Source organism: Typopeltis vanoorti, chromosome 9 (genome assembly GCF_054136105.1).
Source record: "Typopeltis vanoorti isolate ZY-2024b chromosome 9, IOZ_Tvanoo_1.0, whole genome shotgun sequence".
Classification (NCBI taxonomy): domain Eukaryota; kingdom Metazoa; phylum Arthropoda; class Arachnida; order Uropygi; family Thelyphonidae; genus Typopeltis; species Typopeltis vanoorti.
The window spans coordinates 51,489,826-51,513,153 of record NC_143557.1 but is presented as its reverse complement, the minus strand read 5'-3'; the positions used below and the strand labels follow the sequence as shown (position 1 = coordinate 51,513,153).

General features: G+C 35.9%; 1 protein-coding gene across 1 annotated transcript in view; it reads right to left on the bottom strand.

Annotated features, from left to right (window-relative positions):
* LOC150103039 (putative pyridoxal-dependent decarboxylase domain-containing protein 2) overlaps positions 1-23,328 on the bottom strand; it is a 468,473-nt gene that overhangs the window by 239,396 nt on the left and 205,749 nt on the right. The gene's annotated exons all lie outside the window — the stretch shown is intronic.

Sequence of the window (23,328 nt, the reverse complement as noted above, 5' to 3'; positions counted from 1 at the left end):
GATGCACTATATTCAACCATAACCTTATGTTTCGCAACATTAAATTGACAATCATTATCCTTTGCACACAATGCCAATTTATTTAAATCATCCTGCAAGATATCTAACATCACCTTTATCAACCAGTGCTCTCCCCAGTTTTGCATCCATCAGTAAACTAAATTTCCCCCCACCCACCTTAAATCTTTTGGCATATCATTGACATACAAATTAAAGAGTAGTGGCCTTAGAGGTACTCCACTAGTCACACTCATTCTCTGTCCATCTGTCAGCCATCCCCTTATACATGCTACTAGCTTCATATCCATTCTCATTTGCTCCAACTTCTGTAAGTTTCTGAGAAATGCCTTTGCAAAGTCCAGAAGTATCGTGGTATAGCCATTTCCTTTATCTAATTCTCTTGTCACTTTTGAATTAAATGCGAATAAATTACTAAGGCAGGATTACTAACCCTTTATACAGTTGCACTGCCCACTATACAGTATCGAATCCCTATTCACCCACTGTTGAATTTTACCTTTAACCAACTTTTCCAATACAACAACCACTCCTGATATATTAATTAGTCTGTAGTTTGCTATCTCTGTCTTGGAGCTGCCTTTATGCAATAGAACTATCTTACCCTCCTTCCACTTGCCTGGAACCCTGCCACAGCTGAGACTTAGATTGAACAACTTTATCAGAGACAATGCCAATTCTTGTAGATTCACATACTACATAGGCTGACATTCCATCCAGTCCTACTGCTGTGTTCATATTAATATTTTTCAATATGCTGAACACCTCCTGTTCATCTACCTCAATTTTGATATGCATCTCTGTCACATCAGTAACTGCAAAATCTCAACCTGGATGATATAACTTTGCAAAATGATCACTCAGCAACTCAACTATTTCTTTTGCACCTTTCACCTTCCTACTATCAGCATTGTTTAAAGTCATCCTACCATAATAATTTTTCCTCTTAACTGCTACATAACGAGAAAATTCTTTGGGGTTTACTATGGCCTGCTTAGCTAATTTCCTTTCATAATCTGATTTGGCCTTTCTTACCATACTAGTCACCATTCTTGCTTACATTTGTACTTCTCATGAGTATGATGATCATCTCTTTCTTTATATTCCCTCCACAATGGTTTCTTTTTATGCAGCTCTTACTTAATATTTCCACACATCCACTTTATCCCCACTTAGTTTATCCTCCTGACCCTGGAACTGATCTTATTATCAGTTCCAACACTCAAATCCATGGTCTCCTCTATATCACGTGGTTTCAGGTAATTATCCCATAGCAACTGTATAAATTCTATTTCCATCTTGTCATGCCACCACCCTCCTTCCAATTATGTCCCTATAGTTAAAGTCTCCAATAATAATTGCTTGGCTTGCACTCATTCTGCTAATCTGCTGATGCTTGACATCTATATCTTCCTGTGGACCCATTGTCTAATAGCAGCAACCACCAACAATATATTTTGCAATACTGACCTCTATCTCACACCATACCACCTCAAATAAGCCATCTCTGTCAGACCCCAAATCCTCTTTAATTTCTAATTTTGTTGGTTGTCATTCTTCAGCTGTCACCAGCAATACCCCACCTCTTGTCCTATTCTCCTCTATCTTCCCTGAAAATACAATACTCTTTATTTCTATCCCTGTAACTATAGCATTTTCTCTCAACCAGGTCTCACTGATGCCTATAATTTTTTGTCAAGTCGAGCTGACCAATGCCAAAAATTCCTCTCCCTTATTCCTCATACTGGCATTCGTGTACATGCATTGCAACATCCCCTTGTATCCAAAATAAACCTCTTGTAATGTCACTACCAACCCATTTGAATCAGAAACCTGTGAAATCACATACAGCATTGCAAAATCATTTCTGTACACATGCTCATTTATCACAGGGGTGGCCAGATATATATGATTGATTGATTGAATCCCCTCGAATATCTCCAGTTTCTCTAGTTTTGCCAAACTCTTACTAAACACTTTCTTCAAACATCTAACTCAAAAACCATTTAAATGTAATCCGTGAAGGCCTGCATAAGTTCTCTCATACATCAAATTCACTCCATACATCAATAAACTGCACATCATTCCTCCTACACAATCTTCTCATTGACTCATTAGCAATCAGGGCACTTCTCAACTCTGTCCTATCAAATCGATGCAGCACTCATTTTTTACTTCCTTATTCTTCATTTTCGATTCCTTCAATGACTCTTTCATATTCAGGTTTCAGGTTGTTGAGGACAGTGAAAAATAAGTGTGGTTAGAGAGGTGGCCGATGTGTATGAAAATGGTGATTTGAGAGGCAGAGCAGGGATCATGAATGGTATGTTGGCAGACCTGTGTGAGGAGAAGGAAGTGGAGTTTGTGAACATGTGAAAAGAATTTGAGGAAAGGATGGAAATCTACAACAGTGACAGGTTGCGTTTGAATGGATTGATGTAAGTCAGAGAGGAGGCAATTGCTGCAAGGAATTTATCCAACGCCGAAACCAGTGCTTTAGCAAAAGGCCTTGATTTTGCAGTTATTCCTACATGCATTCCGTATCGTGATTTTTTACATAATATAGAATACAATCTGTCAGGACTTTCTAGCAACGATGCTAACAAACTTCGTTTTGAAGTTGCGACTTCGTTATTTAAAAGCAAATTACCTCCATGCAACTTATCAAATGCTGAAATCAAAGGGCTAACGTCTTTAAGGAGAGATAACAAAATATCTATTTCTAAGGCAGATAAAGGAAAAGTTATTGTAATCATGAATATGATTACAATTACTTTTGTAATTCGAATATAAATGACTGACTATGAGACAAAAGTATCCAGCCTTTTAGAAGACACCTCTACCTACCAAGAGATCACGCATAATCCTACAAATTCACAAATTAAACAATTAAATAAATTACTTGATGCGGTTATCAGTTGGGACCCAAATTACGTGGATAAATTACGAACCTACTTTGGAAGAACTTCCCGTCTATATGGACTTCCGAAAATCCATAAAGAAGGCTATCCAGTTCGACCTATCATGAACTGCATTGATTCTCCTACCTATCGAATTGCAAAAGTCTTGTCACATTCCTTAAGTGCTCTCACTGGACATTCCAGATCCTACATAAAAAATTCAACAGATTTTCTTGAAAAAATCAAGGATATAAAAATCAAAGAGTCTGAGTTGTTAGTCAGCTTCGACACTGTTTCTCTGTTTTACCAATATTCCATTAGCCGACACAGTCAAATTATATATAAAGATTACCTTCCAGATATCACAGAGATTTTCGAATTTGTTATCCATTCAGGTTATTTCAGCTGGAAAAACAAGATCTACAAACAAGTTGAAGGTACTGCCATGGGTAGCCCTCTGAGCTTTCCACATTTCTACAACAGATAAATAGCCTTCACCCATGTATTCAATTCATCATGGAAAAAGAAAATTCTGGTACTTTACCATTTGTGGACATCCTTCTTACTCGAACTTCTTCTGGTACCTTATCTACAAGCGTTTTTCGAAAGCCCACATTTACTGGCAGATACATTCATAAAATGTCTGCTCACTACACATCTCAAAAATTTGCTCTTCTCCAGTAATCTTACAACAAGAACTTTCCATCATAAAAAAGTTAATGGAATCGAATAACTAGAACACCAATCAAATCCAACAGATAATTGAATCTTATGTTCCAATACCTAAGGTTTCTTCAACAGTCCCTTACATTCCAGGAATCTCAGAACCTATAGGTAGAATTTTGAAAAAGTACCAATTGATTCCCACATATGTTCCTATCAACAAATTTCCTCTTTATTGCCTTCAACAAAGGATAAACTGTCATCTCTATCTTTGGCTGGCATTTACCAAATACCATGTGAATGTGATGTTTCTTATTTTGGACAAACTGGTCGTTCTGTGGAAAAAAGAATTAAAGAACATCAATATAATATTGAATATAACAAACCTCAGAAGTCTGGTCTAGCACAACACAGTATTAACACTACTCATAATATCCAGTGGGATAAAGCTATTTTCCTACATAGATGCAGGTTCAAATATGAACGCCTTTTTAAAGAAAGTTGTGAAGCTATTTTACACCGACTGAATTTAAATCGAAATGATTCTCTCTCTCTCGAAGATCTGGAAGACTTTTATTTTATGTAATCCATAAAAAAAAAAAAAAAAAAAAAAAAAAAAATTATCTTAAAGATTAATTATTTTCTATCATTTCCTAGCACGCGGCAACAATTGTATTTTAATATGTGATCCACCGAATGTTCGTTACTTGTATTCCATTCCTATAACTGTGTGACACTGAAGATGTACTATTAGTTTTAGTATGTAATATCTGTACCTTTATTAATTAAAAGTTATTACTGTGGTCATACGTGTTCTTTAAACAATTATACTATGCCACAGGTACCTCTAAAAATAAGGATATATGTGGAATTACAATGTCTAATGAAAAGAAAAGTTTAGGAGACAAATTGGAGCTATAGCATGGAATGAGGTATTAAGTGGGAGGGAGATAAATGCTGTTTGGGAAATGACTAAGTCATCATCATCATCAAATTCCTGCCATGTACCCTCAAGGGGTGTACAGGATATGATGGTACTACATGAAAAAAATTACATCATTACTAACTTCCTATCTACAATTTTCCTCCAAATCAGTCTGTTACTTGTCAAGACTCCTACATTATCAGATCTTATATTTCTATTGTCTAAGGCACTTTGTACTCAATCCACCTATATCTTTGTCTTCCTCTGGGTCGTTTTGCTGCCAACCTGGCAGAGAACACTTGTTTTGCTAATCTTTCTTCACTCATTCTGTTTTAGTGACCATACCACCTGAGAATAGCTCTGCTAACGCATTCCTGGATGCTGTCAGGTTCTTTCCTAATATCCTCGTTTTTAATATGATATTGCCATTGATGCCATCTGCTCATGCCTATAATCTTTCTCAGGACTCTCATATCTGCAGTCTCTAGTCTTTGGTCAAGTGTTTTACTTCTGACCCAGCTCTCAGATCCATAAGTTAAAACTGGTTTGAACACTGTTGTGTATATAGCTAATTTAGTGTTCCAACTAATTTCTCTCTTATTCCATATGAATTATTCAATTGACTTCCTACCATACCAGCTTTGCTGATTCTGTTGTCTATTTCTATATTTAATTTACCATCTTCAGTAAAAATGGTGCCGAAGTAGCTGAAATGTTTCACTTGTTCCACAGGTTCTCCATTCACAACACAGTTGACATTTTCAATGATTCTGCCTATTTTCATTATCTTTGTCTTTTTATTGCTGACCTTCATACCATATCTATTACAATGGCTATTCAATTTAGTCAGAGAATCTTGCAGATTTGTAGTGGATTTATTTAGAAGTATAACATCATCCGCATAAAGCAAAGAGCTGACATTAACATCTCCAATTTTGATATCATGTTTAATACCACTTTCCTTCATAATGTGATCCATATAGATAATGAATAACAGAGGGGATAATGTACATCCTTGTCTCACACCAGATGTAACATTAAACCATCTTCCTGTACTTCCTTCAATTCTAACTGCTGACTTACAACTCAAGTATTGAATAGCTTCTTCAACCTTGTCATATGCCTTTTCCAAATCGACCAAACTTAAATACAGATCTCTGTTATATTCCCATGCTTTCTCGACTATTTGTCATAAAGTGAAGATCTGATCCTGACAGCCTCTATTTGGACTGAATCCAGCTTGTTCTTCACCCAGCTTTTCTTCCACAATTCTTCTCAACCGTTTCTCAAGTATACTTAAATAGATCTTGCCAGGAACACTCAGTAGGGAAATACCTCTGTAATTCTCACATTCAGTTTTATTTCTCTTTTTATATATGGGTACTATGAGAGCTCTACTCCAATAATCGGGAATTCAGCCCTCTGTCCAGGCTTTCTGAACTATGAAGTGCAGCCACCGTAAGACTCTTATACCACCATACTTCAGCAATTCTGGTCAAATATCATCTACCTCCTGCCTTTCCACATTTCAAGCCTTTGATGGCTTTTTCTACTTCAAGTATGGATATTTATTTCTGACTGCATGCCTGGCCAGTGTTTTTTACCACTGTGCTCTCATCACTGCTTGTTTCATTTAGCAGTTTTTCAAAGTAATTACTCCATACTTCAAGGATATCTTTTTCTCCCGTTTTCATGTCACCTTTATCATCTCTAACTCCTTTTACAGCATTCTTTACTCCATTTCTAAGCTTCTTCAACAACCTCCAGAATATTTTGCCACCTTCTTGATATTTATTTTCTATATTCTTGCCAAAGTCCTCCCATGACTTTTGTTTAGCTAGTTTTACACACTGTTTAGCTTTCTTACATTTGTCTCTGTATTCTGTAAGAGTAAAAGCTGACTTATTTGCCAGGAACTTTTGATAAGCTTTCTTCTTTTCCTTCACTGCCTCTTTAACTTCCTGTCTCTACCAGGGAGTTCAGATTTTTTTATCCTTGCAGACAACCTCACCACATGCCTCTCTGGCAGAATCAATCAATGTTTTCCTCAGAGTTTGCCACTGAATCTCCAAGGTTTGATTCCTGTTCTCAAACTCTTTCATTTTTTCTTCAATAATCTTTGTGTATTTTAGTCTACAGTTCACATCTGAGAGCTGCACAACTTTTATTCGCTTTAAAACTTTCTTACATGTTATTCTTTTCAATATGAAATTCAATTTTATCCTGCTCAAGACTAAATAGTGATTGCTTCCAATTTCAAATCCTCTGTACACTCTGGTGTCCCTGCACCAGGGAGAAAACATCACTATCAACAATAACATAGTCAATGAGACTTTTCTTATTCCTTGCCTCTTCTCTCCACGTGAATTTGTGCACATTTTTATGTTGGAACATGGTGTTAGTAATAACCAGTGCATGTCCTGAGCATAAATCCAACAGATATTTGCCATTATTATTAGCTTTACTCTTTTCTCCAAATTTTCCCAAAATATTTTTGTATGTCTCACAATCATTTCCTACTCTGCTATTTAGATCCCCAACAAGGACCAACTTTTGCTTTTTCATTGTGTCAGTTGCTTTTTCTAAAGCCTCAAAAAATTCCTCGACTTCTACCTTAGTAGAACCTTCTGTGGGACCATAGGCACAAATAAGTCTCATTGTCCAGTTCCCCATTCTCATATTTGCCCACATTACTCTACTTTAGACTGACTGCCATTCAAGAAGATTAGCCTCGTATTTTGTGTTGAATACTATGGCTACTCCTTCTTTTCCTTGGTTGTCATTTCCTGAATATAACATTTTATGTTAGTTATTCAAATTTGATGTTTGCAGATGCCATATGGTCACTCTCATACTTCACAGGTTTTGGGAGTGAAGCCATTTGCTACAAGAAGTGGTAGGGTAGCAGATGTCCTTTTCACACAAAGTTGGAGGACAGTCACAAACATCCATGCCCATAACAGGATTCGAACCCCATAATCCTCTTGGCTGGAGAGTAGATATGCTAATCACTCAGCCAACCAGGCTGGCAGAAATGACCAAAACATGTTTAAAAACATCAATGTGCAAATTCCAAAGTGTCAAAATACTGAATAAAGTAAATGTCAAATGGATGAATAAAGGGATTAAGCATGAAATTTGGAAGAAAAGGATACTGTGAAGGCAGCAGAAGATGAATAAAGGTAGCAATCAATTGTATGAAGATTACAAAGAGCAGACCAGAAGGTGACTCAGTTGGTAAGAATAGCAAAACTTCAGTATGAGCATAAATTAGTAAATCAGGTCAAGAAAAATGTTAGAGAGATTTCAGATTTGTTTAAGTAGAGGGAAGATTAATTATAAGATTATGTTAATGGATAAAAATTGTAGCATGGTAACTCATGCAGAAGACATCATTGAGGTATTCAGGGAACAATTTATAAGGATGTTTCATCCTCATCAGGGTGAAATCATGAAAAACTTAAGTGTAGAGGACATAGGAGAGGATGGCTTAATCTTGAATGAACAGGAGGAATATGAGGAAATAAATAAGGGTTGAGGTCAATAAGGCAATAGGATATGATGACATATTAACATGTGTCTTAAGGAAAAGTTTCAGGGAATTGGCAATAGCACTGGCATGCATGTTTAATATCTTACAAGAGACAGGTATTCCAAGAGCAGAAAGAAAGTACTGTTCCACTGCATAATGGTAGTGATAAGGTTGTGGCTACAATTATAGCCAAATCTGTATGTCCAGAGTTGTGGTTAAGGTACTCGAGATATTGGCAAGAACTAGAATATAGAAATGGGTTGATAACAGCAGTATTATCTATGGTTGTCAGCATGGGTTTGTTGTTCATGTTTTCCTAAATTACTTATGTATTATGAACAACATGACAAATGTCTTGGACAAGGGGTATGCATACACAGTGGTATGCTTAGATTTTGCAAAAGCTTTCAATAGACTGCCAAGCAACAGGATGTTAAATAAAATTAAACAGATGGGATTAGATAACAGACTAGTGATTGGCTGTCAGATAAGTATCAAAGTTGTATATAGATATGCTGTATCCCAAAAGAGGAAAATCACTAGTGGCATGTTGGAGGTGTCTATATGGGGCCAACGTTGTTCAATTTGTCTATTGTGAATAGACAAATTGAACAACTGTTCAATTTGTCTATTCACAGATATGAAAAATTGGGAAGAGCAATGCAGTGTTAAGTAGATGTTATGGCTTTGCAGTTGGGATCTGAATAGATTATATGGGATGGTGTAATAAAATAACAGTACTAAAGTTTGATGCCCTCTTCAGTTCATGTGGTAAGAGATATGCTTTTCAACTGTATGCACATTAATATAAGAGCACGTATAGAGCCCACGCCATTACATTTAGCTGTCGCAATGGTGTTGATGTTGGAAGGAAAGATGTTTATTGTTGAGCATTAATTTCATTCATACGGAGTTGGTAGAACAAATGGTGCATGCCTACGGAATGTTTGTGAGCAGTTTGTTTATTTCTATAAACATGCCCCAAGCAATAATCTTCTAACCTTGATAAACTAAGGGATAAAATTATGTGTTCAGCAGATGTCCCAACCATTGTTCTCCAAGATGACAGAGAACCTTCACATGCACTATGAAACCTGTCTTAAAACACAAGATGTATATTTCGAGAATGTAATCTACTGCCATTAATGCTTTATTCGACCGAGATTCCACCGATACTGTGAATGTACATATCGTGAGGTGTACATTTCATTTATTCATTCATTTATTAACATACATTTCTCTGTTAATAAATGCATTTTCTCCATAACATATATTGTTGTAGAAAGTTTATTTTTCACTTGGTTAGACTATAATAAATTTAGTTTAAGCACGCTACCGGCCAAGACGTCTATAGACGTTCAAGTTATCATGGATGTGAAGTGCTTATTAAAATTGTAATACCATTGTTATAACATTGAAATATATGATGGATACGAAGCGTATGCAGATGCGTATTTGATCCATACTGGCCGGTAAGGTGGTTAATCCTTTATCCAAGTGTGAACAAACAAAGTTTGTGCCTGAAAGCATCTTCAGGACTGGGGTCAGGTAGTACAACACCGGGTAACTCGTAGCAAAGGTGGACCAAATATTGTTGTAGTTATTCATTAGTTTTTTTTTTTTTTTTGGTGCCATATTGTTTGAATGAGCAGGTAAGTAGAAGAACTATCAGTTCTAATAGTGTAAGGTCTTGAAATTTTAGTAAGCAACAATCGAATGCAAAGTATACACTTGGTAAGAAAACTTCAAAGGAGGTAAAGAAGATGAGAGATCAGAGAGTGGTGGTAGACAAGGACCTGAAATTCAGGGACCAATTTGCACAAGTTGTTACATCAGATAATGAAAAGGTTGGAGGACCTTGACATGCAGAAATTAAGAGGTTATGATTCCATTTCATAAGGCATTAATCAAGTCTCATATGTATTACTGTGCAAAGATTTGGTCACTAGGTTTTCATGGTGATGTGGATCCAGAGAAGATTCACAAAGGTGGTCAGTGGTTTTTGGAGTGTGGAGTATGAAAAAAGATTGAAAGAATGCAAATTGCAAAGGCTCATGAATAGGAGTAGGAGGGGAGGAAAATGTGAATGAGACATTTGTGTTGTTATCTGGTAACATGAAAGAAATCTTTCACAGAATGGGAAGGGGGAAGTAGAACAAAATACCATCCCTAGAAACTGTATAAGGTGAGGAGAAGGTTCTTTGCATAGTGTGTGGCTAGTGAGTGGAATGCACTGCATGAGTGTGTTGTGAATGTAGACACAATTAATCAGTTTAAGGTACAGTTGGATGAGCTTCGCATGTGTGACAGTGCATAATATTCCCACAACGAGTCTCTGGCTTCACGGGATCAGATGTTAATGATAATGATAATATTTAATATTGAGAAAAAGAAAATTAAGCTAATTACTCCATGCATGATATGTTGATATTTTTATTACATCAAATGTGTTAAGATGTTAGACATATCAGAGATATTATGTATAGGAAACAGCTCTGAGGAGGGGGAGAGGATAGTTATGTGAGGCTCCTCAGTTCCAGAACCAGTTATGTTAATGATTCTGGAAATGGATGAGGGTGTTCCTTCCCACATTCAAACTTGCTTAACATTTTTCGTGAGCCATGGCACAAGTATCTCTCAAACATCAATTAACCATAGAGTCTAGCAAGATTAATTTCTTCTGAATGATTTCTAACCAGACAGGATTGCAGATGTTAAATTTAACAGTTAATCTCAAGCAATTTATATGCATTCTCTGCCAACCATAACAAATTAATTTTTCTTTTAATGGCTTTCTATATTCAGTATGGAGAACCAAAACAGTAAATGAAGAAGAAATGGAATCTGCTGTCTCATTTCCCTTGATTCCAATGCAACTTAGGATCCAGCACAAGCTAAGTTGAAGTCTCTTTACTTAATAAAATAATTGCCATATTTGATAGTGCATACTGGATGTGGATTGTAATCAAGAAAAGCCTATAAAGAGCCAAGAAGGGAGAATATGTAAATTATACATCTGGTGGCATTGTTTTCATGTTTTCTAGTACAAGATATGTGACATGCAACTCAGCAGTATAGTTACTACATTTCACTAGAGGATTAAGAGTATAGGTTGTGTATGTACAGCAGTGCAGAAAAATAAGCTATTTTTATGAATTTTAATAAATAATATTAGGTTAACTTGTATATGTATGTATATATATATATATTTTTCATGAGTGTTGATTTTAAGAAATAGTTCTATATTTTGGATTAAAGTAGATATAATGGTATGGCACCAATGCTTAATAAAACAGTGGTGGCTAAAGTGTCATTGTTGGGGAGGGAGGAGGATCTTTACTATGTGAGATTGTGTTAGGTGCAGTGTGTGTGTGACGTTTGCTGGATTATGTCTCTCATATACACACACTGAACTTAAAAAAATTCCTACATACTGTAGGAACTATTTTGAGATCAAGTGCTAGTTGTGTGGAGATAGAGAGTAAAATACACGGCAGTGAGACAAAAGTTGGGAAAATGTTAGTGTTGGCAACTTTGTTGACAGTGCAGTGCTAGAAGGTCAGATGAATGAAGAAGTCCATATGAAAAAAAAAGTGCACTTACATTAAGTATAAAGAGCTAATAAGCTTCATTTCGGCAATGAAAACATTACTTAAATTAAGGAGATATTAAATCCCACACAGTTTTAAAACCGAATAAGAAACTCAAATACATTTCCTAGGAAATGTGTTTTTACATTATGGAAAATACCTAAGAATAGCGATCTGAACTTCCCCCACCTTTGCAACGAGTCGTCTGGTATTGTACTATGTACTAGGATCACTTGCATTGGCTAACGCTAGTGTCGCCGATACTTTATAGTTTACTATATTCGGCAAGAAACTCTCTGATTCCAATCTTTGAGTTTCTTATTCGGTTTTAAAACTATGTGGGATTTAATATCCCCTTAATTTAAGTAGTGCACTTACATGTTATATGGAGTCCTTCACAAGCCAAAGCATTAAACTGAATGGTTGGAGACACATCACATGAATGGCAAGAATCAAGAAAAGAAGAAAAAATAGGTGTAAGGCGATAGATAGGAGAAAAATTATGGTGATTGTATGATAAGAGAAGTACTTAATGAGATCATAACTTAGTATTTCCCTGTATAAAAATTAATAATATTAATGAAGCTGTCAGGATGAAAAAAATGTAAGGTGCGAAAGAAGCAAAGAATAGCAAGAGAGTAAAACTGATTAGCCATGATAGAGGTGAGTGGAGGAGGAGGACAAAGAGGTGGAAATGAATCAATGTGTAGGTTGTGCAGAAGAAATGGTATGCAGTTTGTAGACCACTATATTTTATGGACAGAAGGATTTACATAATGCTGATAGACTGAACTTCAATGAAGTCAGAATTAGGTGTCTCAAGAAAGCCTTGTTCACCGAGTGTGTTAAAATGGAAATTCAGGGGAACTAAAGCTATTAGGGTAGATGCAGGTATGTGTGTGTGTGTGTTTAGGCACCCATGCGGGAAGTGATTGTGAGTGATGAAAAAATGCAGAAGCTGGTCTCTCAAGTGACAAAATCAAATAGGATAGTCAATACAAGGTGTAAATGTCATTGGATGCCTAAGAGGATACTACTGCTACTACTACAGTTCATATATACTAATGATAGAAGTATCAGTAATAAAGGAGGACAGAGAAAAACAGGACAAGGGGAGGGGGAGTACTATTAATGACAGAAGATGAACTACAGTTAAAAAAAAAAGATTAGGAAGACTTCACTGAGTATGCGATACCATTCATTTGATGTAATCTGGATGCAGTCCATTTGAGGCAATTTGATGTGAGCTAAAGGCCAACAGGGGACAAAACATACAGTTGACTGCTGTTATAGGCGAAAGAGTAAGGGATACAATGGATTATGCAAAAAATATGCATCAGCAAATTAATATAACGAGTTCAGACTGAGTAATTATTATGGATTCATCATTATGGATATAGATGGAAGGAAGAAAGATAAAAGAGCTGGAATGAAATTTATTCAGATATTAAGAGATAACTACTTGAAACAGCATGTGACAAAGTAGACCCAAGGGTTGAGTGAGCTGGAGATCTGGTCATAGGATCAGACCATAACTAAGTTAACCACATTGCCTCTAAATGGATAAAGTGATCATGAAGTCTTGACTTGGGCAGTTGTGAAACGTGGAATTCTCATGTTAAGAAGGGGTATGTGTGGAATTACAGGGTAGGTGATTTATGATAAGCTTAAGCAACAATAATTAAGCAGTGCCACAACATAAGAACCTGAAAGGGAAGAATGTCAGTATTACACAGAAAATAGTTATAGGGGTATCTGAAAGAAACAATATCAAACTGCATAACCAAGGTCAGGTGTATATATCACATAAAAGTTAGATGCATGAGCGGCATTATTAAGCAGGAGATGTAAAAAAAGAAAATGTTGTGCTAGGTATGTAGAGAGAGATAACTAGCAAGCTCACAGGCAATATAAGGTTCAGGCAAGAAAGGTGACCAGACAGGAAAGTAATCAGAGTATGAGAAAATATTAGCCAAGCAGTCCAAAACAAAGAATGACTACTATAGTGAGTTTCCTAAGGGGTTGGAAGGTCCATCACATAAAGGAGGCTCCAAGATTGGAGTAGCAAATTAGAGACTAATCAGTATCTCAAGAATGGCAATGTAGGTATTTGAAAAGCTTGTCAAAGAAAAATGTAAAATGGCAGAATACAAATAGGTGCATAAGAATACAATACTCGATGGAAAGGAGGGCAGCATGGCTTTGTGAAGGATAGGTCATACCTTAGTGATTTAGTAAATTTTTATAACAGAGTGACAGCTGAGTTGGATAAAGCGAATGACTACACAATAATACTGCCAGATTTTGCAAAGACATTTGACAGGATACTACTCAATCACAGTGGAACTAATGGGGATGAATATGAAGCTGGCAATATGGATATCAGGGTGACTCGTGGAGACAAAACAACAAACCTCACAGGATGATTTAAGCAGGCTGACAGTATGGGCAAAAGATAATAAATACCAGTTTAATTTTGAATAGTGTAAAGTTATGTAAAGAAAAAATTACAAACTATGCATCATACCAATATATACTCCAGGAAACAGATGAAACAGGGGATTCGAAGGTACTGGTGGATAAGGATTCCACTTCAGAGGACATGATGCAAATAAAGAAAAGGCAGCTCATCGGATTACTTCGTTGTTTAATGAAAAATACTAACAAACAAGTAGAGATAAGGAAGTTAAGTTAAGGAAGATAAGAGATAAGGAACTAAGACCTTGATATGGCCACATCTAGGTTACTGTGCTCAGCTCTGGTCACCTGCACTTCATGGGAATGAGGAAGTGGTGGAGAGAGGATAAACAGAGAAGAGACCAAGATGGTGAGTGGTCTGTGGAATATTTAAGCACTATGCCTAAGGAGGAAGAAACTGAGTAACACTGTCATTAGCAAAGGTGCAAGGACTATATTTTTGTCTCAGAGAGCGGTGAATGAGTGAAGCAGGTTTTCAGAAATTTAGTAATATGTAAGTATTATGTCAGTCAATATACATTAAAAGAAATGTGTAATAAGTATTGTGGATAGTGTAGTTCTCCACAATAAGTCACTGGAATCCATAGAGGTTCTCATACAATAACTCTAATGGGATCTGACTAGTAACAAGCACTGACTAGTGCAAAATCAGAGGACTTTTTTCAGAGGACCTTGTCCTGTTAGAGTTGGGACTGCTGGTAGACTGATTAGGGAGTAGATAACATCTTTAAGTGGAATAGTAAGAAGCAGCATGATAGAATATAAGCTTCCCAAGGTGGAACACTACTTACTGTGTCATGTATAACCAATATCACCTAATGTAATGTTGAGAGCTTTAATAATTAACACCAAAAGGACAAATGGCAGTCTGACATGCACTGCATTGAATTTCTTAACCTGGTGGCAAAGAAAATGTTGGTTCATAAAGTGATGAAGGCAAGGACTGCCACCTTATATGGATTATTTATTACTTAAACTATACTCATTTTTAAAAGCACAGTTAAATGGCAAATTAGTATCACAGCAGAGGAGAAAGTTCAATAGTTTTGACATTAAGATCAGGGATGGCGATTTGCAAAATGCACCAGTTAGTATTTGTACTCTCTGATGGTGAATGAGAATCAACCATCAGAAGGTACTTTCTCTTGTGGAAAAATAAACCTGTGACTCAGCTAAGCTTTGAGCAGACAAGTATACTGTAAAAATGAACTAGAAAACACTGACGTTGTGCACCCATGGGGTAGAAGATCGTGTATACAGGATGTTCAATGCCTTCTCTTAGTTGACTCTCACATCACAGAAGATTTTAAGTCAACAGTACAAAAAAACAAAAAAAAAAAAAAAAAAAAAAAAAAAAAACCACTGCCTCAGAGGACCTTGTCCTGTTAGGGTTAACTCTGACAACAGGCACAGTTACACTTCCTTGGTGAATGCCATCGTCTTGACAGCAGAGAGAAGTGGTTTCCTGGTCTTACTTGAAAGGTTCAGTTAATGAATGTTTTTAATTTAAAAAAAGGCATTTTAATAAAGAGGGAGAAGCTCTCTGAGACCAAAGTTATGAAGGTCTCTTTTAATAATAAACAGCTCCATGCTTTGTCATAGGTATTTTCACATCAAAGAAAACTGACACCTAATGTTCACATTTCAGGATTGCATCTCTGGCAGAGGCTTTTAGATGAACAAAGTTATCAAATGATATTTTCAAGGAAGCTGCATTAAGTGTGTGTGGGGGGGGGGGGGGAGTAGTGTATGCAAAATGCTAATATCTTTCCATTCTGGATGTCCAAATCATACTACACAATGAGTGGACTTTGGATTCCTGGTATGAGAACAGAAAAATAATTTAATTAGAGCCGGGGAAAAAAAAAAGGGAAAAAGCGAGTAGCATCAAGGGAGGTCACTTTCACCATGAACAGGTAGATGCCCGAGACCGAAGTTTTGAAAAGGTGGAACAAGAGGCCATTCCTGATAGAAACTGCTCAAAGATAGAAAAATACAGAACTCTATGGTGAACTCAAGAACTTGCATATGCAATCCTGGGAGAGGAAAAAAAGTATCAAAAGTTCCTAGCATGTAATTCATCATGTTCTCTATATTCTCTCAGGACATAGGAAGACTGGTGAGAAATAGTAGAAGATAAATACTGGGAATGTAGCAAAATGTTCTGGAGACTATTAATAAAAGAGTACAGCAAAAGGAATTAGACATGATAAAGTGACATGCAAACTGAAGATAAAACTATTCAAGGTAAGATGTATAGAAGAGTAGACCTGTGGAATTGACACTTGCATCCATAGAACTAAGACGCCTGAAGAAAGGAATTCTACATCTGATTCCAGTAGCTGATTAGAAGAACTTTTTCTAACACATTCCTCAATCAGTTCCCGAGTTAGATGATCATTGGCATCAGACAAGCAAGTTTTTTTTTCCCTCCCGCAACTTGAGTTTATCTGTCGATAAAATGAAGCAAATCAACATGGTGGAACCCACACTATTTTCAGACAATAATATGTATTGTGAAAGGGTTAGAGACCAAAAGATAGAAGCACTCGTGTTTCTATTTAAAATTAGCAAGTAACTTGCAAATAACTAATAATTTGAAAACTGCAGTAACAAATTAAGCAGGAAAATTATCTACAAAAAGAGACAGGCAATGAAAGAAAATGAAAATTACATCCTGAATAGGAAATCCTTTCCTACAGAAGTAAACCATTTCAACATGTAGGTACCTTTTCAAGTGAAAAAGGCAAATTAAATATGGAAATAGACAAAAGTATAAGCAAAGTTGGTATGGTAGTAAATGAAATGAATACATTTATATGGAATAACAGAGAAATTGGTCCAAAACTCTAGGGCACCTAAGTACCATATGAGGATGCCAAAGTGCCACTTACTTAGAGAAAGGCCACTGAAAGTTGATGAAAATTTATGTTATTTTTGTAGTAAAGTAGCTATCTGGATTTGCGTTTTGGTGTAGTTTTATTTATTTTTCATAGTTTAGCAGAAATGAGTGATTAATTATGGAGATTTGGGTGTTTGAAACAGACCTATTTTTACTATTTTTGAAGCTTGTGGTGAACAAAAACAAAATGGAAGTATGAACAAGATCAGCATATCACATGGTGCAAAAATCAAACGTAATTAACAGGGATTTCTTGAGAATGGTATAATGTCGTGAATGCAACATATGTCACATATGTATATATCACACAATGTGGAGAGCGTGTCTGTTGAAAGATTGAACAAGAAACAAGAGGATATGGATATGTCGAAAGTGTAATATTTCCTTGGACTAAGTCAGTAAATGTGAGACTGGCAGATAGAATAAAAGAGTGCAAAACTGTGAGGGGAAATGACTGCATGAATCTCAAGACAAAGCTATTGCAGGAAAAAATTATTGTATAAATCACAGAACACAAGCATCAATAAAGGTCAAAAACCCAAACTAGTTTTGACCTTTAATGAGGTCTCATCAGTGGGAGACACACCCAGAAGTGATACCAAGGTTGAAGTAATGTAGAAGTAAGTGACCCTTCCCATAATGCTTAACATTATACATGTCCATAAGGATTATGTGCTTTGCATTATGAAATACTAAGGCAAGTGATGTGAAGTCACTTGCCTCTATGTCCAATCGTGAAGTTACTTCACATGCAAACTTTGTTTGCTTACACTTGGATAAAGGATTAAACCAAGAATATAATTTCTTGGCATCTTCAATTTATAGCATAACCAAGTAGAAAAACTTTCAACATTTATCTCTAATCCAGGGTATTTTAGTAATAAGGTGACATCTTTTGAGTACTTGAATATGGAAATATGACTTCTGCATTACTTCAACCTTGGTATCACTTTTGTGTCTGATTTCGACTGATGACATCTTGGATTTCGGCAAGATAAGTACTTTGGTTTTCTTTTGTTTGTTTTTCACTTTGATTTTATTTAACTGGTGCTAGTGGTGGTTTCACTCCCACTAACACTGTTTTTTTTTTTTTAAGTATTAAAAAAAAAGATTGCTTGTAGTGCAGTTAATATCTACATTACAGGATTATTTTTGGCAGTATCACAGTCACCATTTTATAGTAGCTCCAATAGAGCATTTGCTGGTGTTGTAGAATTATTTCTATATCACTGGATTATTTTTTCCCCTCTCTTACAATGAAATGCAGAGGTTTTAATCTTTTTCCCCACCTGAGATAATGGCACCAATTCTTCCAAGGGTGTAAACTCAAGGAATTGAAATCCAGGATGTGAAGAAGCGAGACTGGTGACTAAGGTTTTAAAATAGATAGCTGGTGCTAATAAGATTTATTCTTTCACCCCATATGGCAGAGAGAAATATCTAATTGTAGTTAAAGATGTGGAAACAAGGGAAAAGCTATAATAGGGTTTTAATTTCGAAGGCAGGACAGTTATTCTTGTAATGGTCAGGAGCCTGTTAAAAATAGTAAAAATGAAAAGATTTCCAATGGAATATATAGAGAACAGTAACAAAATTATTATACAGATATTCTCAAAATGGGGGTAAGATTAATAACATACACGAAAGGGTTTATGAGGTGAAGATCCAAACTGGTTTTCTGGTGATGTCACCTTCACAATGGATACGAAGATGCCTGTACCAAACTTTGTCATCGGTACAACCCCAGTTATGGTAAACTATCCCAGAGTACAAAGGCAGTGCCTGCATTGTGGTTCATACAATCACTTGGGTGATAACTGCCTCAAATCTAAATGTTTCAACTGCATGGGATTGGACATAAAAAATTAATTAGTCTCAAACCCAGTCAGAAATACAAAAGTTCTGAACACTGTGTTAACACCTGTCCTTTTAGAACTTTCGCTGAAAGAGTGGGAGCACCGGTAAAGCCAATTTAAATGCTATATATCAGAGAAGCAAAATGAAGTTTCCAGATTTTCCAATTCAGTCTAGTAAAGGCAGAGTTTTTAAAACAAATTACACTTTGTAAAATCACAAAAAGTACATGACCAAATCAGGTAGAAATTAGCCTCACAATTCCATAACTGCAGGAACCACTTTCTGAGTCAAATATGAATGGAACACCATCAGTTGAAATTACCAATAATGAACCTGGTATAACAACTGAACAGACACAAGATGAAATGCAAACACATAAAACTGTTCTACGAGGAGAAACTGGAGAAGAAACGGAAAAGCGGAAGACAACTGAAAGAACTTAATATGCAGACAAGATGATCAAAAAGGAAAGATGAATTAATAAAAAAAATTGAGGATAATAAACAAAAAAAAATTAAAAAAAGGAACTACATCTAAAAGAAAAAGAAATAAAAATGTAAAGATAGAAAAGGTTGCAGATCGTCAGATGAAAAAAAAAAAAACTCTTTAGGCTCAGAAGAGTTTATGGACTATGAAAAACCATCACATGCTAATAAAGGAAAAGCAAGAGATAAAATTAAATAAAAATAATAAAATTTACTGATTCAAAGATTTCTCAGTACAATTATCATCTACATGAAAAGAAAATAGCTTCCAAATTAAAAACGATAGGCATGAAATTGAAATAATGGAAAGCAATTGTAAAAACTGGAAAACAGTTTACAAGAAGTAGGCTACACAATTGCGCCTTCACAGATTGAAGACCTCATCAGGTTCATCCAAAATCTAGAAGTTAAAGACTTACAATTGACATCACTAATTATAGCATCTCCTTTCTGTATTGCCTCATTAAATGTACAAGGATTCCATATGCAAATTAAACAAGAAACTATATGGAAATAATATCAATTTTCTTTCTTCAAGAAACATACTTCTGCAGACATAAAAACTTTAACAGATAGATATCCACTTCTTTCTTATTGGAGCTTTGGAAGATTTAACATGGCTGGAGTAGGAGTTCTTATTCCCCCCCCCCCCCTCTCCTTGGCTCATTCTGTAATATCCAAATAGATGCAGAAGGGAGAATCTTGACAACAGACTCAAAAATATAATACTGTGGATGTGTAATAAGGTTTATAAATGTTTATGCTCCATCCAGTGGAAAAGTTAGACGAAAATTCTTCCAGGAATTGGAACCATATCTATAAGGTGCCCACTACATCATAGCAGCTGGAGACTGGAATTGTATTCAAAACCCCAGATTAGACAAAATAGGAGGATACCCCAAAAGTGGAAAAGTGGGATATACACAGTTAAAAAAAAGTCTTGACAATGCTCAACTAGTCGACATGGAGGATTCACAATCCTAATCCCTAGACTTACACGTACACGAATCAAGGGTACCCATCTTAATTGAATTTATATCTCTTCTTCCCTTATAAATATTATAATTCAGATAAAACATCTTGACATCAACATGTCAGATCATAATCCAGTTCTACTTACATTCCACTACATGGAACAAGCAGAGATCAGTTCTGGACCATGGAGACTTCCACCATTGATCTTTCCAACCAAATTCCAGACATTCTGTTCAAATTGGAATAATGCTACCTGGAATTTGGATATGTGGTTGAAATTCAAACAAGCAATAAAACAGAATATGATGGAATGGGAAAAGGAAAAAAAATTTCATCAAAAGAAAAAAGTTCAAAGAACTGTACAAAGAGAGAAGAGAAGCTGGTTCGTAACAAACCAAAGCAACAGTACAGAATGTAGCAACATCATTAGAAACATTAACATAGAGATAGAAATGGAAAAGCAGAAACAAGTAAGAGAAAGAAATTTTAAAATAAGAATACAACAGCACTTAGCAGACTGACCTACAGCTGCATTATTCAATAGACAATTCACTAAATTTCACAAAGAAAGGACTATCACTCAAATCTGCATTCATGGTGAAGATAAATCCACCACTCAAGATATCCTTGACTCCTTTCAAAAAGACAATAGTACTGTTTGAAATTATAAGTCTTGTAACATTAATGGCTGTTCATATTTAAGATGGGCTTGACAGACCCATTACAACATCTAAAGTTACCACAGCCTATAAAGAATGCCAGACAAGAAAATCCCCAGGTCCTGATGGTCTAGGGATAGAACTTTACTGCGAGGCCTGGGATTTTATTCTTCATTCTAATTATACTATTTAATTCTTTTCTCTCATCAGGACGCATACAGTGAATTTGTAGCAAGCAATATCATCCTCATTCCCAAACCTAATAGAGATCACACCTTAAACTGCAGCTGGAGACCTATTTCTCTATCTAATACTGACTACAAGATATTTTTCCACATTATCAATAACAGACTCAAAGTGGGAATGATATACATAATTAAAAGCACATGGGTGGATGGAGTTCCAGACCAAGTGGTAGAATTTAATCTGTTTCTGCTAGGTGATCTAATCTGCTCAATCAATCCGATCTAATCCGCTCAGTCAATGGCAGTGCTATCAGTAGACCTTACTCAAGCATTTGATAATATCCAGCATCCTTTTCTGTTCTACATCCCCCAGCACATTGGAGTGTGTAAAAGCTGCTATCCATTATCAAAGGAGTCTATGCCAATTCAACTACTCACCTCCTAGTTAAAGGGTTCCTGTCAGACCCTGTCAAAATACAAAAAGGAATCAAGCAAGGTTGCCTTCTTAGTGCATTACTCTTTCCATTGGTTCTTGAACCTTACAGGAAGTCGATAATACACATGCTGTGTGAGGAATAACAGTTCCTTCAATTATGGAAAATAAGGTATTAGCATATGCTAATGATGTAGTGGGCACTATGAAGGATAATGATTCCATATATATCTTTTTTGGTATTTTGGAAAAATTCAGCAAGATCAGTGGATTAACTACTAATGCAGACAAGACAAAATTAAGTTTTTGGAAAGTGGGATCTTGGAAGCATTCCTTTTGGACTAACCCTTAAGAGAGAACCCTTCATTAGACTTGGAATTCTCTTCTCCACTTACCCGGTATTACCAGTTCAAGAATTTATATACAAGAACTTTGAAACCTTAGAAGACTGGAAAATAGGGCCACTTTCCTTTTCTTCTAAAGCAATAGTATTCAATAGTACTCTAAACTATAATTTTCCCTGCTCAGTTGTACATAATAAATAATAAAGGCATCACAGAAGCTGAAGAAAAGCAATTACATAGTAAGCCTATGCAATTTTTCTTGGTCCAGCCAATAGCAAGAAGTTAAAAAGGAATTTCTTTGACTATCAAAGATGCATTGAGGATTTAAGCTTCCAGTCTTAAAATTCTGCTATTTAAGCAATACAGCTTCAAAAATCCATTAAATATTGCAGATCAATCATACATGTGCAGACCTTCTCCTGTACTACCTGGGTTTTCATCTTCCAATGTTTGGAGTTAATGATTATAAATAACCAAAAGCTGAGATTGTTCCTGAATACCACAACACTCTGTGAAGAAGTCTTAAGCAGTAACTCTAAGACTGCTACGACACTCTGGCAGTGACATTCTTTCCATTAAAAAAAAAAAGAGTAAAATTTGGTATCTTTAATCTCTTTTGCCACGAACTTCAACAGTTGAGTAATGACAGCAACACTGTTTCATAACTTATTGAAGTTCCAAGGACACCCTAACAAGAGGGATATTCCTTGGAGAATTGCATATGGTCACCTTCCAGTCAATACCATCAAATGGAGGCACTTTAAAAATCAGAGATCCAATATGTGACATCTGTTACTGATTAGAAACAGTAGAACATGCATTCTACGGCTGCTTTCTTACCTTACATACTTGGAACAGATTATGTAGTGCATTGGGCATTCCATTACTTACAACAGAACAGATTTTTTTTTTGCAGTACCCACCACCTATCAGCAATGGGAAGAGAATTTTGATTCATTAATTATAACATTAATGAATTACAATACCATTTATGGAAGGTTAGAAAGAAACATGGATTTGAAAACCAGCAATATAACATCCAAATGCTTTATAATATTGTATTGTGGAAATTTTATTTTTCACTCAGACGATTTTAGTCTTTAGAAAGAAGCATTCTAGGAGATATCGAAATTTTGACTAGATGGTGCAGACCAACCATATCATGTAACATTCACTTGGGGGGGGAGATAAAAGTATATTTTTGCTATGAGAGGTTTTTTAAATAGTTCCATCCTTTTAATTCGATGTGGTCTTATAGTCAATTGCAAGGATGACTGGAGAGTAATCTCAAGTAGAGAATGACAACTCAAGGCAGTTAACTCAGATAAGGCTAACCACCTGGGTATGTCATCTTTGTGCTTCAGTTTCAATTGGTATTTTGG